This window comes from Balaenoptera physalus (genome assembly GCF_965194825.1).
Source record: "Balaenoptera physalus genome assembly, chromosome: 9".
NCBI lineage: Eukaryota > Metazoa > Chordata > Mammalia > Artiodactyla > Balaenopteridae > Balaenoptera > Balaenoptera physalus.
This window is the reverse complement of record NC_138888.1, coordinates 20,106,269-20,127,341: the sequence shown is the minus strand read 5'-3', so window position 1 is coordinate 20,127,341 and position 21,073 is coordinate 20,106,269. Positions and strand designations below refer to the sequence as shown.

Genomic DNA, 21,073 nt, shown 5'->3' with positions numbered 1-21,073 from the left:
TAAAAATTAGTTTTATTAAAATAGTATATAATTGTTTAAACTTTCTATTTATTTATTTATTTTTTATTTTTGACTGTGTTGGGTCTTTGTTTCTGTGCGAGGGCTTTCTCTAGTTGCGGCAAGCGGGGGCCACTCTTCATCGCGGTGCGCGGGCCTCTCACTATCGTGGCCTCTCTTGTTGCGGAGCACAGGCTCCAGACGCGCAGGCTCAGTAGTTGTGGCTCACGGGCCCAGTTGCTCCGCAGCATGTTCGAGCCTTCCCAGGGCTCGAAGCCGTGTCCCCTGCGTTGGCAGGCAGATTCTCAACCACTGCGCCACCAGGGAAGCCCCCTAAACTTTCTAAAATACAGAAAAACAATTAAACAGACATTTGTTCTATCATTTAACAAGGTATTGTGCTAGGTGCTGGGTGTTTTGGCTTAGCTTTGAATGCGAAGCATTTCAGGGATTGTCAGGATAGTCATAATAATAGCAGGCAATTAGATATTCTGACCTGAACTGGAACAGAAGGATTGGGGCTGAACGTGAATAAATGTGGATGTCATTTAGGTAGAAGTTATGATTAATGTAATCATCACAATGAGATGGAAAAGGGCCCAGGAACAGAATTAGGGTATTGAGGTTGCCTCAATATAGAATCTATATTCTAAGGGGAGCTAAATCTCCAAGTCCTGCTTACCCCACTCTACTCCCCTAACTTAGCCTGACACTGGTGACTAGTCATTTTTGGTTGAGGATGAGAGTGGCTGTGGCATCATTCTTCCCCGGCAGCCTTTGTGCACATGTGTATATGAGTGTGTGTGTGTGTGTGTGTGTGTGTGTGTGTGTGCATATTAGTAGATGGGAAAGTGGTATGTTTCCCTGAGAAGAAAACTGTTAAAATGTGTCAGGAAAGTAGAAGTTATACAGTAAGAACAAGAAAAGTAGAGTGTCGTTATTGACACCAAGGGTGAAGAAAATTTCAAAAGCAGAGAGTGATCAGTCATGTCAGATGGTATAGAGAGAAAAATAAGAATGTAAAAAATCAATTGACTTGGGTAATTAGCTTATTGGAGTCATTCTGAAAAACAAGATGTAGTAGAGTGTTAGGGGAAGATCTTATTTTCAAAGCGCTGGAAAATAAACTGAAGTGTGCGGTGTTATAAGTGAAGTCTCTGAGCATAGCCTCTTAATTTTAGAAGTTCCCTCTTAAAGGGAAGAGATTAGATAGTAGTTTAATGCAGAAGCAGGATCAAGGGAGGGATTTATTTTAGGGTAGGAGATATAGAAACATGTTTGTAATCAGAAGGGAAGAAACAAGAGGAAAGTGAAGGATTGAAGATGAAGGAACAAGGATGATTGATGGAGTGAAGTCCCAGAGGACGGAAGGATGAAAGGCATCAAGATAACAAGTGGAACAATTATTTTACAAAAAGACAAAATTATTCCTCCTCTGAGACAGGACTAAAGGAGGAAAGTATAGGTACTGACCCAGAGAAAATCAGAGGCAAAGAGGAAGATAATTAAAGTGGCCGTTCCCCTGAATCTCATGGAAATGCACTCAGGGTTTGGTTGTCTCCAGTCTAGGCAGAAGGAGATATTATTGGCTTGCAGAACTGTGGGTTTGTTGTGAATTATAATTAAGTCATGTCAGCATGAGGCTGTAATTTCTATTACTACATAAGGCAATAGTTTTGCTACTGAGACCTAATGACCAGGTCCAGGCTGGGAAGTACTGCTGGGATAGCACTGGGGAAGTCCTCCCTGACCTGCACTTGCATTGCCGGGCTCAGCATTCTCCATTTATGCCTGTTCTCCTTTGACTTTCCGTGAGTAGTTCTGACCGTGGTCTTCTAAGGCAACTATTGCTTTTCTTTAAAGGCAGCAGTATTTGAACACTTTTTAGAGGCTGCTGGGATAGGTAAGTATTTAGCTTGAGAACATACCTAGAAATGTAAAGAAAAAATAAAATACAACTGGAACAAGCTGAGTTGAAATTAATTTGTGCTTTAATGATAAAGCTGAGGAAGGTAGAGCTATTATGTTCTATTTGGTAAATATTGGGTATTGGTGAATAAATTAGAAGCTTGTGTTTGTATCAGAAGTCAGAAAAGATTGTCAAACCAAATCATAGGCCCATGCTAATAAACCAACCAATTCTTAGGTTCGCTTCTTGATTTTTACCTTTTCATATTATGCAACAGTTAATCATCGAAATATTTTAAATTTCACTTTGGATTAATTCAGATCCCCTGCAATCTATATCTTATTCCAAAATCAGTTTTACTGGAATATGATTTGGTATTTTGTAATGAGACACCAGGGAGAGATTGTATAAAATGTTCTCTTTTTATCTCTAGTAGGAATGTTGCTGAAGGTATTATTTACCACAGCAAGCAGTGTCTCCTTTATGCAGACCTAGGGGAGTAATTTTTCTTTGGCTTCAGGGCCTAAGTTCAATTTTTTCTGAGCAACTGGAACATTTTGATTCTATGGGCATCGGAGATATTATAATTGGTTGTGATTCCTTTTTTGCTTTGGCTGTGTATCAACTTAGAATGTTTTTAGCCACAATTACTTACAATAGCTTAAGTAGGTTTTTCTTTTTCTTTTTACATAGCAAGAAGCCTGAAAATAAGTAACTGCTGGGATTGGCTCAGGATCTCATCTGGGAACCAGTGTCTCTGAATTTCCTTCAGACACTGGATGAACTACATCTCTAGCTGTAGTTCTCAAACGTTGTTGTGCACTGGAATCATCTAAAGGGCTGATAAAGCAGACAGAGGCCCAGGCTCCTTTAAGAATAGAGCCTAGGCCTTTTATGTGGTCACTAAGTTCCTCAGGTGATTCTAATATTGACCAAAGCTTGAGAACCACTGCTCTAGCGGAAGGGAGAAACAGGCAAAATTCACTCCTTTCAACAGGCTCTGTCTCCTTAGCTAGAAAAAAAAAAATTTCAGAGTCAATCCAGCTTACCTCCTCTAAGGAAAGCTGGGGAAGGACCTAACTTTTCAGAGATCAGAGAACTCTGTCTGCTACCAAACCCAAAATTTGGTGTTAAGGAAGAAGCAAGTTGTTGGATGGGCAAAGGACAGTAGTTTGGGGCCAGAATTGCTAGTTATTATACAGGAACTTATTTTATATGTCTTTATTTGGTAACTTTATTCTGAATTAGTTTTGCTTTCCTATACCTCTCTGATTTTTCTATTAAAAATTAGTTGTATGAATTTATGTGATCTATCAAATTGTTTTTGAAATATGTGAGTATGGCGATTATGATAAAATTCTTGTACCCTATGTTCAAGGATCACTACTTTCCTCATTATCAACAAAAGGATCCAGGGGCGGTGATTTTCTTCTGCTTAGTTGCCTCGGGGCTATAACGAGGAGAATGCTTGCATACTCCATTTTCTATTTTCATGCTCTTTGTCATGAAGCAGGCTGATTGGGTGATTCATAGAATCAAAGTTAAGCTGAGACTCCACCTTGATTAGGTACAACTTGGGATTTGCCTCTCCTGGCAATTTTCTTTTAGCCTAAGTGTGAACCCTGGTTATTTTTTGACATGTCATGGCTCCAGCTCATTAGATCATAATACTCACTATGCAGCAGGATCACCTGAAAAATACTGATGCCATGTCCTATCTTGATCGGAGGTGGGGCCCAGGCATCCATGTTTTTACTTAAAAGCTCTCCAAGTGACCCTAATGTGCAGTTAGGGTTGCAGAACTACTGCTCTGGCTGATAGGCTCTCTGACCTAACCCTGTCTTCTGTGCTCTGTCTCTGTTTTCTTTCATCTGATTCTATTCCTGATTTCAATTTCTGTCTCTAAGGATCTCTGTCCTTCTGTTCCCAGGTGGTAACCTGGCTTCAGTTGAGACTGCTCTCTGAGTTCCATTTTGGTTTCCTTGAGCCTAGACTGCATATTTTAATTAACCTGCTGTAGCATTTCAGCAGCAAAAGCTGAGTTCCTTTCTCTGATTCTCAGTAGAATGCCAACTCATCCCGCTGACAACCAAAAAGTATGGGGAAATCCTGGGACTAACAAAGTGGACACAGGGAGGCAACTTGACTCTGCATAGGATAAGTAGAGTTCCATGTTCAGGAAGCTTTCAGTTCTTAGTTCCATCTAATTTCAACTCCAAGTCGGTTAGATTCTCCAGCAGCACCTCGTGAACCTTCTCTCCCAAGTAGGCTCTTGAGACTGAGCTGGCGGCTGTCTCCTCTGACTTTTTCCACTCAGAAGTCCTAACAACAACTCTGCTCTCCCTCTACGGATCTCCAGTAGATTACTTTTTCATTCTGATCCTTTTGCTGATTTAATCTTTACCCCCCAGATTAATTTCTTTTTTGAATTTCAAACCTTCTTCCTCATCATTTCCCTTCGTATTCTCAGCCCTCTAGTTATACCCTGTATACCAAGTTACCAGAAAACACGAAATATGCCCCAAATATAGGTAATAAAATGTGGCTAAATACCCAGCTTTGGAGTTGGGCAGCTCAGGCGTAAATCCTCAATCTGTACCTGCCAAGTTTGTTTCTTCACCTGCAAATGGAGTAATAATATCTAACTTGTAAGATTGTTGGCAGAAGAAAACAAGATAATGCATATAAATCTTAGAGGATTTCCTGGCACATAAGTGCTCAAAAACTGTTGGGTGTTTGCCACATCAGCTGAGATGGAATTTGGCTCAAATGCATTTACTGGGGTTCAAGACCTATGAAAGTAAACAGGGAACAGGGTTTGGCAGAGGAAGTAGTTCAACTGAGATGTTGGCCTTGATGAGTTTTCAAGTGAATAATTGTGTGACAGACTTGTTTTGTGAGACCCTCACCTGTCAATCACCAGCCGTGGGCTGCCTCAGAAAGCTCGTGGCGTTGGGTGCCGTGGCTCTGTACACAGTAGGAGGCAACTGTGAAGAAGCCGACGCCTGGCAGCTGTTTACTGACCACACTCCTAAGCGGTTCTGTGTGGCAAGTTCTGTCATGATAGGGCATCTGGGCAGTCCTCTCTGTACCCACCACAGTTTTTGTTTCTGTATCACTCCTCTGGTTTGCAGGTGTAAAGTGCACAGGTCTGACATGTACCTAGCCGAGGTGAGGTAGTTATTCCTCACATTGCCTATATTTAGAAATAATGTACTCTCTGAGATTCCTTATCAACAAATCTGTGTACAAACAAGGCATTCTAGAAGCCTGATACACGCATAATTTCAGGTTCTTAGATTCCTAGGCTAAAGTCTAGGTTTTATTATCACAAACGAGAAGAGAGAAATAAAGGAAGTACAAATAAAGTGGGAAAGGAGTAATTTTAAATGTGTGTCAATCGTCAGGACTTTGTCTGAGGCAGTACCTGGAGATTCTGCTAACAACCTGCCGGCCAACAACAGCATTTGTGCACAGAGCTCCTGGGAATCCACTTTCCAAAATCGCTCAGGCGACCACTTCATAATTTATAAAAGGACTAGTTTCAATAGCCTGCAAGACATTTTAGGAGAGAAAGCTGATCATCGATTTGCTGCTTATTTTATAAAGTGACTAAAATTCAAATTCGATTTACTTAAAATGGTTGTCCCAGTCCTAATAAATGTTTAAATTTCTCAGGTGCTGGGCTCCTTGTCTTCATTCTTTAGTCTGAGCTCAGTAGGGACTTCATTAATCCCTGAGGAAAGATACACTAAAAAGGATTTTCAGTAAATTTGGGTAAATGTTTTCCAGATCCCTTTGGCCAGGAGGGTGGTAAATATAGAGCGTGACCAGACCGCTATGGAGCCTCATGAGTGGGGGATGGGAGACCGTTAGACTCCGGACCATCTACAGGAGGACCACGGCCCTGGGGTTCTCTGTGATAGCTCCTTAGTGCATTCTGAAATCATTCTAGTCAAGCAGGAAATGCAGCATTGTGGACGAATTCTGTCTACAATCATCTGAAACATGGAATTAGATCCTTATTTTCTACTCAAAGGTAGTGGAGTTTAGCAGCAAAGAGTACAATTCTTGTTGTAACAGAAAAATAGGTTTAAATCTTGCTACTGAAAGAGTGGCTGTGGAACTTTAGGCAAATTGCTTTGCTTCTCTAAAATCTAATTTTCTTATCTTAAAAATGAGGATAATAATCCCTAACAATAGGGTATCAGCATCTATTGTAGTGTTTAGTACACTAAATATCCAACAAATGGCAAGTGACGTCAACATCATCCTCACTGTCATCTCTTGCCTTTCACTCCAGCAATGTTCAAGAGAAGACTCATTTTTCTCTTAAATGCATTTTATGTTTTGACACTTGTTGGCTTTGACTCTTTTTCCTTTGTGAAAGTCACACCTTTGTCATTCCCAGCATAGTTTCTTTCTCTTTTTTTTTAACATCTTTATTGGAGTATAATTGCTTTACAATGGTGTGTTAGTTTCTGCTGTATAACAAAGTGAATCAGCTATATGTATGCATATATCCCCATATCCCCTCCCTCTTGCGTCTCCCTCCCTCCCACCCTCCCTATCCCACCCCTCTAGGTGGTCACAAAGCACCGAGCTGATCTCCCTGCACTATGCAGCTCCTTCCCACTAGCTATCTATTTTACATTTGGTAGTGTGCATATGTCATGGGGAGGGGGGAAAGGTAAGCTGGGACAGCGTAGTCTCTTATACTCCTGTTTTTTATTGATGGGGAGTTCTGTGGTGTGAGTAGCTCTCAGAGTGGGGGCAAAGTGTTTGGGCTATGCTGGTTCTCAGTGACTTCCAAATGATGACACCACTGTCAAGGGTTACTGTTGGACCAAATTATGTTTCTTGGCAATAGCTTTGGTTTCTGCACAATTGGCAAGGTGTTCTTTAAGTTCCCAAAGGCCATGATGTGAAGCCCTAGACATGAAGGAACCTTCACCTGCCTTGGGAGATGTTAGCTCCACCTTGGATGGAGCCACTACTCTGTGGGTTTTATACTAAAGAAAGTCCAATTATTTCTTATACTGTAGAACCATTTTCTAGCCTAAATTTGGGTTGGGACCAACATTAATTCTTTTTACCGCCTCTCCTAGCTTTTTATCTGTATTTTTGCAATTCTCCAAATTTCCCATCCTTGGCAACTGTTCTTGCTTTGTGTACCTTTGAGTTAAAGTAAGGTAGACATATTAATGACTGTGGAGTAAATACTTGTGATACTTGTGGTGGCTGGAAATGGGTTAGACAAATGTGTCAGCTGTAGACACCAGCTTCAAGCACTGTTACGTGGTCCTAGTGGTTCAGCCATCACACTCTGAGGCCCTCATCACCAGATGGACTAGTACTTCTGTATTCACTGCCTCTCTTCTCTTCTTTGCCCCCCTGTTAATATTATCTCAGTTCAGAATAGCTTTAAGATAACATGTTCTAGAATCAGACTGTCTACATTCAAATTCTGGTTTTGCTGCTTATTAGGTTTTAACCTCTTATGGCTCAGTTTACTCATCTCTAAAATAGGGCGATTATAATACCTGACTCAGGGGGTTATAAGGATCAGGTGAGAGAATAAGTGTAACCTACTTAGGATAATGCCTGGAAAAATAAATGTTGGCTGCTAATATTTATTATTATTATTATTATTATTATTATTACTCACACGATAGGTATCCTAACAAGGTTCCACAGAGATCTAGCCTCTTATGGGTCACCAGCTTATGGAGCAATCGTCCTCTGGTTCAGGGGGACTTCCCTGGCGGTCCAGTGGTTGGGACTTCGCCTTCCAGCATGGGAGGTGCAGGTTTGATCCCTGGTTGGAGAGCTAGGATCCCACGTGCCTCGTGGCCAAAAAACCAAAACATAAAGCAGAAGCGATGTTGTGACAAATTCAATACAGACTTTAAAAATGGTCCACATCAAAAATAAATCTTAAAAAAAAAAAAAAGCTGAGCTTTAAAAAAAAAAAATTGTCCTCTGGTTCAGGCAAGGAGAACTTTAACCAAAATAAAGAGATGACAAAGCTTAAGGTTATCTGTGTAGCATTATGAAGCATGTCCAAATGAAATCTCTTCCATAAGGTTAAGGAGGGTGGAAAAATACATTGGGGGTAGTGTTTCAACATATGAATTCGGGAGGACACATTCAATCCATCACACCATCTTACCAAGTCCCATGATTTTGTAATCTGATGCAGACCTCCCATTCCTTCCCTCATCTTCTCTATCAGTAGATGTCAATACAATAAGAGCTCAAGGGATTGAGCCCTTAGTAGAGGGCATAATAAAGTGTTAAAGAGAATTGGCAGAATGCACAAAAGGTTACTTTTCAGTGACTTCATTTGGAACAAATTTCCGAGGTCATTACTGACTTGCTACACTGGCAAATGAACAATACAGGTGTTCTCAAAGAGTACTCCTAAGGTGATTTTATCTGGCATAAAGGTTTCTAGGAGTTAAAGAGACTTTGGGGGGAATAAATATATGAATATAAATCAATAGAAAGGAAAAGCACCGATACGGCATTAACTAGACACGCTGACCAATTAGCCAGTTCTTCGCACATTAGTCTATATTAAAACAAAAAGGTTGTGAGAGGAAAGTGACTCAAAATGTAAAAAGAAATATGCTTTACCACAATTCCCAAGATATTTAGGAGTAAAGGAGTTGTAATATGGGTTAAGTACCAGTATATGACATTTGATGGTGTCTAAAGATTGAGGTCTGTTGGGCATTTCATTCTAGAATAAGGTCAGTGCTGTCATCTTTACCTGTCATGGCAGTACCAGAAACTGTATCATTGTCTCTATTATTGATTAAATTCCCCTCTATTCCCTCTTTTTCAAACTCAACATGATTAAAATGTCCCCCTCTACTCCTTAATTGAAAACATTCTTAATCTAGCTCTTGGATGTCTACGCAGAGACACATGAAAATACAAGATAAAATATAATCTCCCCAACGCACAGAACACAAAGTGACTATTAATGTTGAAGGCATGCATAATTGAAACTTTACCATACAGTATGCAATATTCATGTACATTAAGTAAACCAGGCATTTAGAAATGCCTGCATGTTTTCTGGACAAAAGAAAGAGGATTCACTTTAATGAGGTCTGAAAAAGTCTATGGAATAATAGTGATATACCATGAAACTTATAACAATAACTGGCTTCTCCCAATAAAGTATGATAAGTCTGCAGTGATTTCATACTCTGATATTTTGATTCTGGCATTTGAGAGAAAGGGGTCTGAATGTCACTGTTAGTGAATAAACAAAGAGTCTCAAAATGCATTATTCCGTGAGTTATAGGAATAAAAACCTAAAGCATCTTTAGTGGAATAAGGTTGAACAATAAAATGTGAAATACTCTATAAACATAAACCAAAGCTTGAAGGCATGAATATTTTCTCCCTTGTTTACTTTTGCTTTTCTAGATAACAATTCGTCTCTGATTTTATATCACTCCAGCTAATAATTAACTTATTTCTGGGTAATGTAACCTGAGAAGTGACGGCATGGAGCTGCTAACAATACCTCAGGAAGACATGGTAATGATTTCTCCCAGGTGTTTGAGGAAAAAAGAATATAGTAAGGAGGAAGTGGATCTCATAGGCATTGAATGGCAGTGTTGCTTTTAGGCAGAAGTAGCATGAATAATTTATTGACTGCATCAGCAGATATATTTAGCTGTGTGCTGTGAAGGTGAGCGCCCAGCCACGTGTTCCTCTTGCATCACTGGAGCTCACAGTCACCAGCGTTGAATCACTAGCCTTTCCAAGAGCTATTTTAAAACAGATGTGGTAATTTTTTACCTAACATAGTAACTAAAAAATAATCAACAGTTTGTGTTGCCTGAATTCATGGGCTTTATCTCAAGGGGGGAAATGCTTCAATAAAGGGATATGCCATAAAGAAGGTACATTATATTCCTAAAGACTATTTGCTCCGGATAGATTTGAACCTTGCATTGAAATAACCTCCTCTGTGCTTGGCAGTTCTCCAGTGCCCTCTTTCAGGAACCTGTCCCCGGCCTCGCTACAGGTCCATTGGTTCAAGAAACGACAATTATAGTAAGGATTGAAAAGTATGCTCTAGAGGCAACAAGGCCATTGCTACTTTTTCATTCTAAATATATGCTCTTTGATACCATTGCTATCTGTTAGAGGTTGTGTTCCCTAAAAAGATACATTGAAATCCTAACCCCAGGGATCTGTGAATGTGACCTTATTTGGAAATAGTCTTTGCAGATGTAATCAAGTTAAGATAAGGTCATTAGGGTGGACCCTAATCCAGTATGACTAGTGTCCTTATGAAAAAAGGAAAAGAGACCCAGACTCAGACACAGGGAGGGCGCCGTGTGATGATGGAGGCAGGATTGAAGTGATGTTCTACCACCCAAGGAATATCCGAAATTGCCAGCAACACCAGAAGCTAAGAGAAAAGCATGGAACAGATTCTCCCATAGACCCTTCAGAGACAGAATGTTTCTGCTAATACCTTGATTTCAGATTTCTTGCCTCCAGAACTGTGAAGGAATAAATTTCTGTTTTCTAAACCACTCAGTTTGCGGTACTTTGTTACAGTAGTTCTAGGAAGCTAATATGCTATCTAAATTTAGATACTCAGGGTGAGGGGCAACGAGCTAGCCAGTGTACCAAGATAAATTAATTATGCACGATATGGATATTCACCAAGGGTACAAATGTTTCTACACATCCATGAATAAAAAAGCATGTTGCAATGTAGGTTGATCAGGTTTGTCTCAGTTTGTCCAGGAAACCTTGTTTCCATTTACTTTCTAGGCATAATAAATAATAGGCCTCCTTTCATTTTCAAAATACCCCAGTTTGGATGATAAATTATATCACTCTACCTATGTGTACACTATTAAGCACTTAGCAAAAAAATAAAATTTCACCACTTATGTTCAGTGTTTTTGATTTTAAAAAAGTGATTTCTAGTGTCGTAGTCAAAATCTCTCCAAAACTGCAGCAAATTGAAGTTTCAAATTCCAAGAGTCTGGATCACTTTAGCCTTAGTTTACTTTGGGACCCGCAAAATTACAGCACTCTGACCTGGGTCACTTTCCTCAGGAAGTAATATTTCAGATTGTTTAAACCAGTCGGAATAAATACAACTCGTCATACCCCCAGGTTGTCGAGGAGAGAGGAAGAGAGGAAGAGAATAGCAAGTAAATTCAAGTGTGGCAGGAGGAATATTTGAACCTACAATTCATTTCAGTTTATTGCAGGGTGATTGAGGCCAGCGGTGTGGACACCGAAAAATGGTCAGAGATACAGCCTCTGTTCCTCACTTTGTCATAAATCCTTCCTAACCTTGAATAAATCTGTCTTTGACCTCAGTTTTCCCACTTGGGAACTGAGGGCCATTATAATTGATTTTTAATTTTGTTAATGTTTGTTGGCTAATTAGGGAATGCTGGTAAAATGCCTTCAACAATCTGAAAAGCACTTTGTATGTTCCATGCCTTGATGATGGACCTACATAGAACTTATTCCTCAGTGTTGGAAGGAAAAAGGAATCCCCATTTCTTGTCAGTTCTATGCTTGTTATATTACTAAGTCATACTACTGCTGAAGTGAATATATATGAAAAATGACTCTACACAAAGTCTATAGATCTTTGTTCACTCTTGTTAGCCTCTCCTATATACTGCTTTCAATTTAAAGTAAAGCAGTTGATGTCATTTTCTTCTAGTAATTACTTTTAGCCTCATCTCTGGTTTCTAAAGTTAAGATGAGGTTCACTGTTTTTTCTACGCTTATGGCTCTCAATCTAACACCTTTGGAAGACAGTAGAGGATGTTGCTGACTGCAGAAAAGCAGATTGGAAGTTGCTGGTATTGGGGCAGTGTGATGTTTCCCAGGATATTTGTAAATGTAGGTGTGAACAAGGTGGTCTGATATGCTCGTTACTGTCAATACGCTACACAGCTTCTCCTCTGTGTTTCTCCAATGCCCTATGAATAGTGATATCATTGCAATGATGGCATCATAATTTGTTTATAGTTTTGTTTCTTCCACTGGATGATGACTTGCTAAAGTTTGGGAATATATCTTACTCGTATCTTTATCTTCAGTACTTCCCAAATACTGGGAAATATATGGCATTCACTGCACATTTGTTGAATAAGTGAGTGGTAATCCTTTAAGCAACAACAGTTGGCTGGAAATTTAATCAGCGGACTGGATGGGGGCTCTGTAATGTGTCAACTTCGCTAGGCTCAACTGTGTTCACAAGAGATTCTTTTTCTAAATGTTTTCTTTTAGAATGATCCATAAGAGACATTTTTTTACATGAGATTTGGAGAGTGGAAGTGAAGCAGCAACCATCTTGTCTTTTAATGTCCAAAGGTTGAAGCGACGTTGTCAGATATTTTTGTAGCTCATTGTTGCTTACCTGCTGGCTCACCTCCTTGGCATTGGAAAGCATCCAGGCTTGAAAGCTCACCTGCCCTCAGATCCTCCTTGAGTTTCTCCCACTTGTATGTCACATTGTGTTTAGCTCCCTGATGAAGGATGATGGTGTGACCCATAGAATACTCACATATTCAAGTCTGGAAGCATTGAGAAATTAAGAACTGACGTTGATTCCAGTCTGTCCTTGTGGGTTCCAAATTGTCCCTGCCTTCCCTCACTCTACAGCATCTTGCCTTCAGACAAGGCAAGTCTTCCTGTCTGTGGACTTCAGGCTCCTGGATCAGATGCAGAGACAATAGCTTCACTGAGACTGCTTAACTCCCGCAACTGTGTAAAGTCAAATCCCTGTAACAATACCTTTACACACACACACACCCCACACCTATGTGTGTGTGTATATGTATATACCTCCTATAGAAGTGTGTGCTTCTCCAGTTGAATGCTGATTGAGACAGCTAGTCTATGAGACTATGGAAGTAAATTGCCTAAGAATGCTTATCTGTCTGTGCATGTGTATATGTGTGTTTGTGTGTGTGTGTGTAGGTGTCCATAAAGGCACTATGGGTTAGGATAATGCTAACTATTGGAACTAACATATCCATAAGACAAAACTCTCATCAATGTAACACAATAGATATCTTCTTCTTGCTCTATGAAAGTCTCGTGTGTGTATTCCTGCTTGGTAGAGAATGAACATATTCTTTTTTTGTACCTATTTAGAAACCCAGACTGAGGAGATTTTACGACCTTCAAGAAGTGCCTTCTGAGGTCTTTTTGGGTAACAAAATTCAGCCAACAGATGGGAGAAAAGAGTAGAACATGCATATCCACTTCCTAGCCGCCTCAGGTTAGAAGCGACACTCACCACTTGCTTATATTCTATTGGTGAGAACTAGTGCCATGGCACCACTTAGAAGGAAGTGGTAGTGCTGGGAAATGGGATCACTGATGGGGCAGCCTCTTCGCAGGTAGAACTGTGCTGTAGAAGAAGAACACAAATGTTGGGGGCCAGCTATCACTGCCACATAGAATCTTATGTAAAATACGTTGACTAAATCAGAAAATTCAATCATCTTTGTTATCGAATTCCAGCCTGGTTCTTGGCCTGCTTAAGAGCAAAAAAAAAAAAGAGAGTCAGTCTGTAGGGAGCCCGAGAGTAGGATTTGGCCAACTCCAGGATGGCTTGTTCAATTGTATCCTGAGGTGAATGGAAAGCAGCACAGCTTGCAGCCACTTTAGAGGGAGATCTGGCCCCTGGAGGTCAAGCTAAAACTGAAATATCCATTTGAAAATTCTACACTAACTTCCAACACCAATAACATTCAAGTTCCATCTGAATGTGTCTTGAAGTTAGCTCGCCAATTCCTGATGCAACAGCTCCACAGCAGTTTGATCCCTTTGTTCCTTGCGGTTAGCTCCTGCAGGTACACACGCCCCTGGTCTGGAGAAAGCAGTTATGTACCAGCATTTGGTCCACCTTTTGGAATAAATTGGCTGGCTGATCTAATACAAATCACAAAACTATCAGAAAGGCAAGATTTAGTAAGTATTGTGTGTAATTCAACAAGCTGTACATCTGCTGAAAATCTCTTTTTGCTAAAGGCAGCACATCTGATAAATTCTTGACTTAATTTATTGATAGTTTACTCCCTCCTCAAGAAGAGGAAACAACCAGAACTACTATTTTGTACTTAATTCTTTTTTTGGTGGGGGGGGGGGGCGCACTGCATGGCTTGTGGGGTCTTAGTTTCCTGAACAGGGATCGAACCCGGGTCCACAGCAGTGAGAGCCCGAGTCTTAACCACTGGACCACCAGGGAATTCCCTCTTTTGTACTTAGTTCTAACCAACAAGGATGTCTGTTTGGTGCTTTCAAGGAAAGTCAAGACCCAGAAGAAAGTACTCTTACCATCTTAGAGTTTTAGTATCTGAGAAAGGGAATGCTTAGCCTAGACAGACATGTGAACTAAAGCTTAGATAAACATATTTATACAAGTTCAGGAAAAAAATAATCCAATGACCAGTTGAGGTGTTTTAACAAAAGTCTAAGAAGCTAAGAATCTGTGGAAGGTAAGGGCTGGGATCCTGAGCTAAGCTTTAAATGGTCTCACTTAAGACTCTAAAGCAAAACTATGACCAGAGTCAAGACTTGAGAGAAGATCTTGGAAAAAGGAACAACATATGAGGTGAGCCCAATCATGTACTGCTTTTCCCTTTGAGGTAGTTACCAATTCATAAACAGTGCAGAACTAAATGCTACAGATCAGAGCAGAAAGATTTGCCTAAGAGGTTGGGAGACTGAGCTCAGTTTCCAACAGTCTCACAAAGGTGGGGACACTAAACTTGGAATCAAAATCTATAAAGGGAAGGGGCCTCTAGACTTCCAGTTAGGTGCCCATAGGATCTGTACTCTAGGATTAAGATTAAAGAAGAAAATAACCAGTATACAGAAAAGATTGACACACCTTCAAAATAACTGTATCCCAGCCTGGATTTAGATGACGTACCCTATTCTGAATGTTTGCAAGAAAGCAAAAGTTAATTCTATCTGGAAAAAGCATTGGCTAGAGCCTCAAATTATCTGTATAAGTTTTCATACACAATTATTACTTTACCAGGCAGACTAGAAGATGTTAATAAATGACTGAACACCCAGAGAAAAAGATAATAAAATAGAACAATAGGACATTCAGATATTGATGTTAATAGCTATAGACTTTAACACAAATATGATTAATATGTCAAAGGAAAAAGATGAGAGGATGGGTAAATTTACCAGAGAATTGGAATCTATACAAACATCAAATGGAAAAATGTATAAGTAAAAAATATAATAGTTGAAATTAAGAATACAATGGATGGTTTAACTGCAGATTAGACACACAGAAGAGATCAGTGAATTAGAAAGCAAGTCAGTAAAACATATTAAAACAGAAATAAAGAGAGAATAAAAAGCAAAATTATTTGAAGGAATGGAAGAACTGCATGGGACTCCAATAAAGAAAAAAGTAATTGATTCTAGAACAAGAGATGGAAAGATTGGCTATGAATTTGTTGCCTGTTTTTGTAAAAACAATTTATTGGAAGACAGCCATGGCTATTTATTTACATGTTTTGGGCCACACTAGCAGTTAACTACTTGTACCAGAGACCACATGAACTGCAAGGCTAAAATATTTAAGAAAAAGTTTGTCAGATCATCCCTTGAGGGTCCAACTAATCTTCAGGCAGTGTAGTTTTGAATATCCATATTTTTATATAATGGGCTTTAGTTATTTCCCCAAAAGAAGTGGGACAAGTAGAATACAAAGAGCAAGATAGTAGGCTTAAGTTTAAAAATATTAGCAATTATACTGAATGTAATTGTCAGACTGGATAAAAAAGACAAAACCTAAGTATATGCTTTTTACAAAAGATGTTCTTACATATAAAGATACAGAAAGATACAATGTCACCGAATAGACAAGATATATACCCTACAAACCTAAGCAACACACACACACACATGAAAATAATGTTTCACTGCTATCATCAATCAAAGATTTTAGGACAAGAAATATTATTAGTGATAACAAGTTTCTTTATAGAAAAAGGGTCAATCTATCTGGAAGATGTTATCAATTCTAAATTTGACGCAAGTAATAATATAGCCTCAAAATATACAAAGCAAAAATGGATACAACTAGAAAGAAAAATACACAAATTTACAGTTGCGGTAGGTCATTTTAATGCATTTCTTTAAGTAACTGATAGAACATGCAGAAAAAAAGCAAATATTTAAAATATTTGAAAACTAAAATTAACAAACTTAGTAGACATAATAAACACTGACCACAACTTCAAAATAAATATTCCTTACAGCTACATATGGAAAATTTATTCATATTGACTCTTCATACAGCCAGTTTCAACAAATTTCAGAAGATTAGAATCATTCGTCATATGTTCTCTGACAACAGTGCAATTAAGTGAAACAGATGCACATAAAAGGGAGAAAATCCCCACATGTTTGAACCCATGTGTGTTGAAAGCCCCCAGGGCCATTCTCCGCTTCAGTATTTACTATGAGGACCCACAGGACTCGGCGTATAGTCATACTAAAAGCTATGATTTATTACAATGAAAGCATACAGAACCAAATCAGCAAAGGAGAAGGTACATGGGGCAAAATCTGGGGGAAATCAATCAGGTACAAGCTGCCAGAACCCTCTCTCAGTGGAGTAACACAGGATGAACTTAATTTCCCCAACAAGTTGTGACAACATATGTGAACTACTGCCAACCAGGGACTCTCATAGAGACTCAGTGCCCAGGGATTGTACTGGGGTGTGGTCAGACCAGCCTCTGCCTGGTAGGTACCAAAAGGCCAGACTCCCAGGAGGACAGCAGGTGATCAACATCAACCATGTTGTTTGTGTAGTTTAGGCTTAGTGAGTGACTCTTAACAGTTCTGGGAATGGTGGAAACTCCCCAGATCTAAGTTCCCAGATGCCAGCCAAGGGCCAACTTTGTTTACAAACCTTTCAAAGGATGGCAGTCAGGCTTGCTTTGTTAACTCTTTTCTGCACACCATGGATCAAAGAAGAAATTACAGGGGGGATTAGAACATATATTTCATTAAATGATAGTATCATTCACCTGTGATGCCACTAAAACCACGCTTAGAGAGAAATTTCTGTCTCCAAATGCATGTGTTAGAAACAAGAAAGGCTGAAAATCAATGACCTGAGTATCCATATAAATATGTTAGAAAAATAATAACAAAGTAAACTCAAGGAATAAAATAGAAAAAAACATGCAATCGAGAAAATCAACATAGCCCAAAATTACTTCTTTGGAAAGTTGAATAAAAATGAAAAACTCCTAGGAAGATGGATCAAGAGAAAAAGAGAGATGGTTGTGAATTACAAACACCATGGATGAAAAAGGAAACATTATAGATATTTTATCCATTAAAATAATTAAATTATATAATAACAAATTTTATACTAATCAATTTGAAAACTTAAGTGAAATGGAAAAATTCCTTGCAAAAATACAGCAAAAAAACACTGATACAAGGAAATATAAAATCTTAATATTCAAATATATAATAAAAATAAATATATAATTTAAAAGCATTCAATAAAAAAAGCTCCAGGCTTAGATGGCTTTAGTAATGAATTCTACAAAATTTTCAGTAAGAAATAACACTAAATATGCATGAAGTCTTCTAGAGAAGTAAAAAAGGAAGAAATATTTCCCAATTCTACTTATGAGTACAGCATAACCTTGATAGCAAAACTTACAGAGACATTGCAAAAAAGGAAAATTACAAATGCAAAAATCCTAAACAGAATATTAGCAAATCAAATTTAGGAATATGTAAAAATGGTAACATATCATAAAAAGTTGGGTTTATTCCCAGAATGCAAGTTTGGCTTAACATTCAAAAGTCAGTTGACATAATTCAGTATGGTTATGAAAGAAAGGAGGGGACCATATGATTTGTTACATGTGAAAAAGTGTTTGATAAAATTTCAACACCGTTTTATTATGCACTATTACATAAGCAATGTAAGCTCAGGAGGTTATGAAATTTGGCTAAATGGAGAGGTGCTATTGAAAGGCGGGGATATTGTAGCAAGTGTTCTCTCTTGAAATTATCTACAGCAAAATCATCTAGTGACATGTCTATTTTCTGTCATAGGAACAGACAATTGATTGGCCAGAGATTCAGGGCTTCTCTTCTTCTCCCACCACCCAAGGAACCTCATGTTCGCCCTCTTAGCAGCGCTCTTTGTGGGAAGAAATTTCCTCCAGAAAACTAGTCCTGAATTTGTGTTAGTTGAGCTGGGAATGAAGCAACGGGTTCATGAACACATGGGTACATGTTAGTTTATCTGAGTAGCTAAGTCCTTGGAAGTAAGAAATAAGGATTGAAGAGAAGGGGCCACAGGACAGGAATACATGAAAGCAGAGCAAGAAGAGATTTGGGAAAGTCCAGATTCCAGAGACTGGGCCTCTGTTTGGGGTGTCAGACTCATTTGGGGCACCAGGATGCCTTCCTGGGCAGAATTGGAAGAAGGTATTTTAACATAAAGACAGGGAGAAACAATGAAGACAAACCTGAAAAGAAACCCAAAACTTGGAATCTACACTGGGGAGAGGCCTTCGGGAACATGTCCGAATGAGGGGAAACCAAAGACCTTAGGGTTGAACTGACTTCCCGAAGGTCTCAGGGTCAGTCAGTGGCAGGAGGAAAATGCCCTGAGGCATTGACTGCTCTTCCCATCACATTAAAACAAAAATAGGACAGCTTTCTATATTCATGTTTTTTATATTACTTTGACAGCTGAATCTTTAGCCTATAGAAGTAGATAAGAATATAATTCCTACATTAAATAGAAAATGAAGCACTTGAAATAATGTTTAAGTGTTTTTGTTACTTTTGTTAACAAAGGCAAAAACCCAGCAGTTTGTGGAGATGAAAGAAATGAAAGTTTAGTGAACATTCTGCACCATGTCTTTATCTTTGCTCTTAGACCCCATACACCCTGAGGAAAAATGTTTAAGACTGATTTATCTTTATTTCTACTTCATTGTATTACACAGGGTTGTATGCCTATAGTAATTCAGTAATAAATGCTTATTAGGTGAATAAAGGAAAATGTTTGCTTTATAAAATCACAATAACCCCTGTTATCATCACTGTCAGATGTCTGTTTCTATAACCATCTAATAATAGAAGAGTTAAAAATCCAGGCCAAAGATTCATTTTGACATCATTTCCGTAGCAGAGACTGTTAAGTCACCAAATACGCATTTGTCCTCTGCATTTCTGGGCTTCATTTGTAGTTGCCTGTGCTTTGTGACTGGGTTCTGGCCAATGGAAAATGTGCAAAGTGATTCCAGTTCTTACAAATATTTCCTGGTTCCTCTAGCCCTGTCTACTGTGCCCTGGTGACCTTGAGGTCCTGTGTTCTGGATAGCATAGCCTCATAATGGGATGGGTCATCAGGCCTACAACTGGTTTTAATTTGGAAAAAAATTCTTACTGTACTAAGTCTCTGCAATTTCAGAATTTGCCTATGACATGAGCTAATTTTAATTATCTTATATGTGTTCCTTCCCCCACCAAGTACTACAATGCAATGTTTTTTGAAAACTTCAACTCTTTTGTGCAGACTGCCCTTAAAACTATTGATATATTCAGTAAGTGGTTTGTCCAAACCACATTCTCTTGGAGTTTTCTTATAGAAGGGAGCTGTGGCCAGCGTGGTATAGTAAGAGGCTGCTTACTCACTTTCAACAGCTTTACCTGATGCTATTGGAAATATCTCTTCTTTAAAAGCACTTGTGGTACAATCTCATTTCTGGGATTTTATTACTAATTTAATTAGTAGATAATTAGAGGTGTTTTTTTTTTTAAATCTTAAGTTCTGAAGTGACATAGAATTTCTTCTGCATGTTGTTATCAAATTTTGGATAGTTACAACAGACATCCAAAATCTGAACATCTATTATGTATACAAAGAGCTGTATTGGGAAGTGTCAAGAGAATTGAAGAGAATTTAAGGCCCTGCCCTTGCTTTCAGGGAATCAACCAGCTTGCCAGACCAGTGACACATGCCCGTATGAAGCATTTGATCTACAACACTTTTCACATTCAAGTGGGGAACACACCTTTTGCAGAGCATCAAGTTGCCTTTGCTGTGTTTTGATCAATCATAATGTGTTTAACTCTATAGTTTGCCATTCAGTTATACTCTCAGCAGTGAGATGGGAAGATAAATTTGAAGTTAAAGAAGTCAGGAAAGGAGTTGGAAAGGGAATTGGTTGTGTCTGCCAGACACATATGATATAAAATAATAACACCCGTCTAAGCAATTAAAGTATAACTGGTTTTCTTTATGTGAAGAAACCTCCCCCTCCTCCAGGTAATTCAGAACTTAAAGAATTCTTAGATTCTTTAAGTTTTGATTTAGAGTGAGTGGGAAAGAAACCATGAGAAATTTTACCTCTATAATTTATAAAAGATTGCTACTTTCTCAAAAACCATACACTTAAGTGTTTTAATCAGAGGCTATTATAGCACATAAACTGCAAGTAGTATGTTGCAGAAAAAGATTGCAGTTGAGAGAAAAAAATTATTGAAGTTGGGAGAATTTCACCAGAGAGTTGAAGTCTATAAAAAAAATCAAATAAATCATATAACTGAAAAATATAATAACTGATAAAATATTAAAAGGAATTTAAAAAAGGACACTTTAAGTTCAGAGGATCAACAATAGGTCTTATCACTGACAATTGAGCAGATGATACGGAAAGCAGTAGGAAATGGAATGACATCATAGATACTGAAAGAAAAAACTTCTGAGAATTCTATGACAAATGAAAATCACCTTTAAAAATGAAGGTAAAAGAAATACTTTTCAGCAGGCAAAATCTCAGATAGTTTATTACCAGAAGATCTGCACTACAAGAAACACTAAAGGAATTTTTTCAGGCTAAAGGAATTTTTTCAGGCTAAAGGAAAAGGGATCTCAGATGGACACACAAGACTATAGGAGGCATGAAGAACAGCAGAATGGGTAAAAATGTGGGTAATTTAAAAATACTAACTTTAAAACAACATGATAACAATGCCTTGTGGAGTTTACAATCTATGGAGAAGCAAAATATACAACAGCAATAATACAAAGTTGGGAGTGAAGTAAATAGAGTTAAACTGCTGTAA

The 21,073-nt window shown here is 38.6% G+C and overlaps 1 long non-coding RNA gene across 1 annotated transcript in view; it reads left to right on the top strand.

The window, feature by feature from the left end:
- The first annotated feature begins 266 nt into the window (after positions 1–266).
- Positions 267–21,073, top strand: part of LOC309666930 — a 78,383-nt gene continuing 57,576 nt past the window's right edge. Inside the window, exon 1 of the long non-coding RNA XR_014267358.1 lies at positions 267–1,808. This is a non-coding gene — a long non-coding RNA (uncharacterized lncRNA). The remainder of the gene's footprint in view (positions 1,809–21,073) is intronic.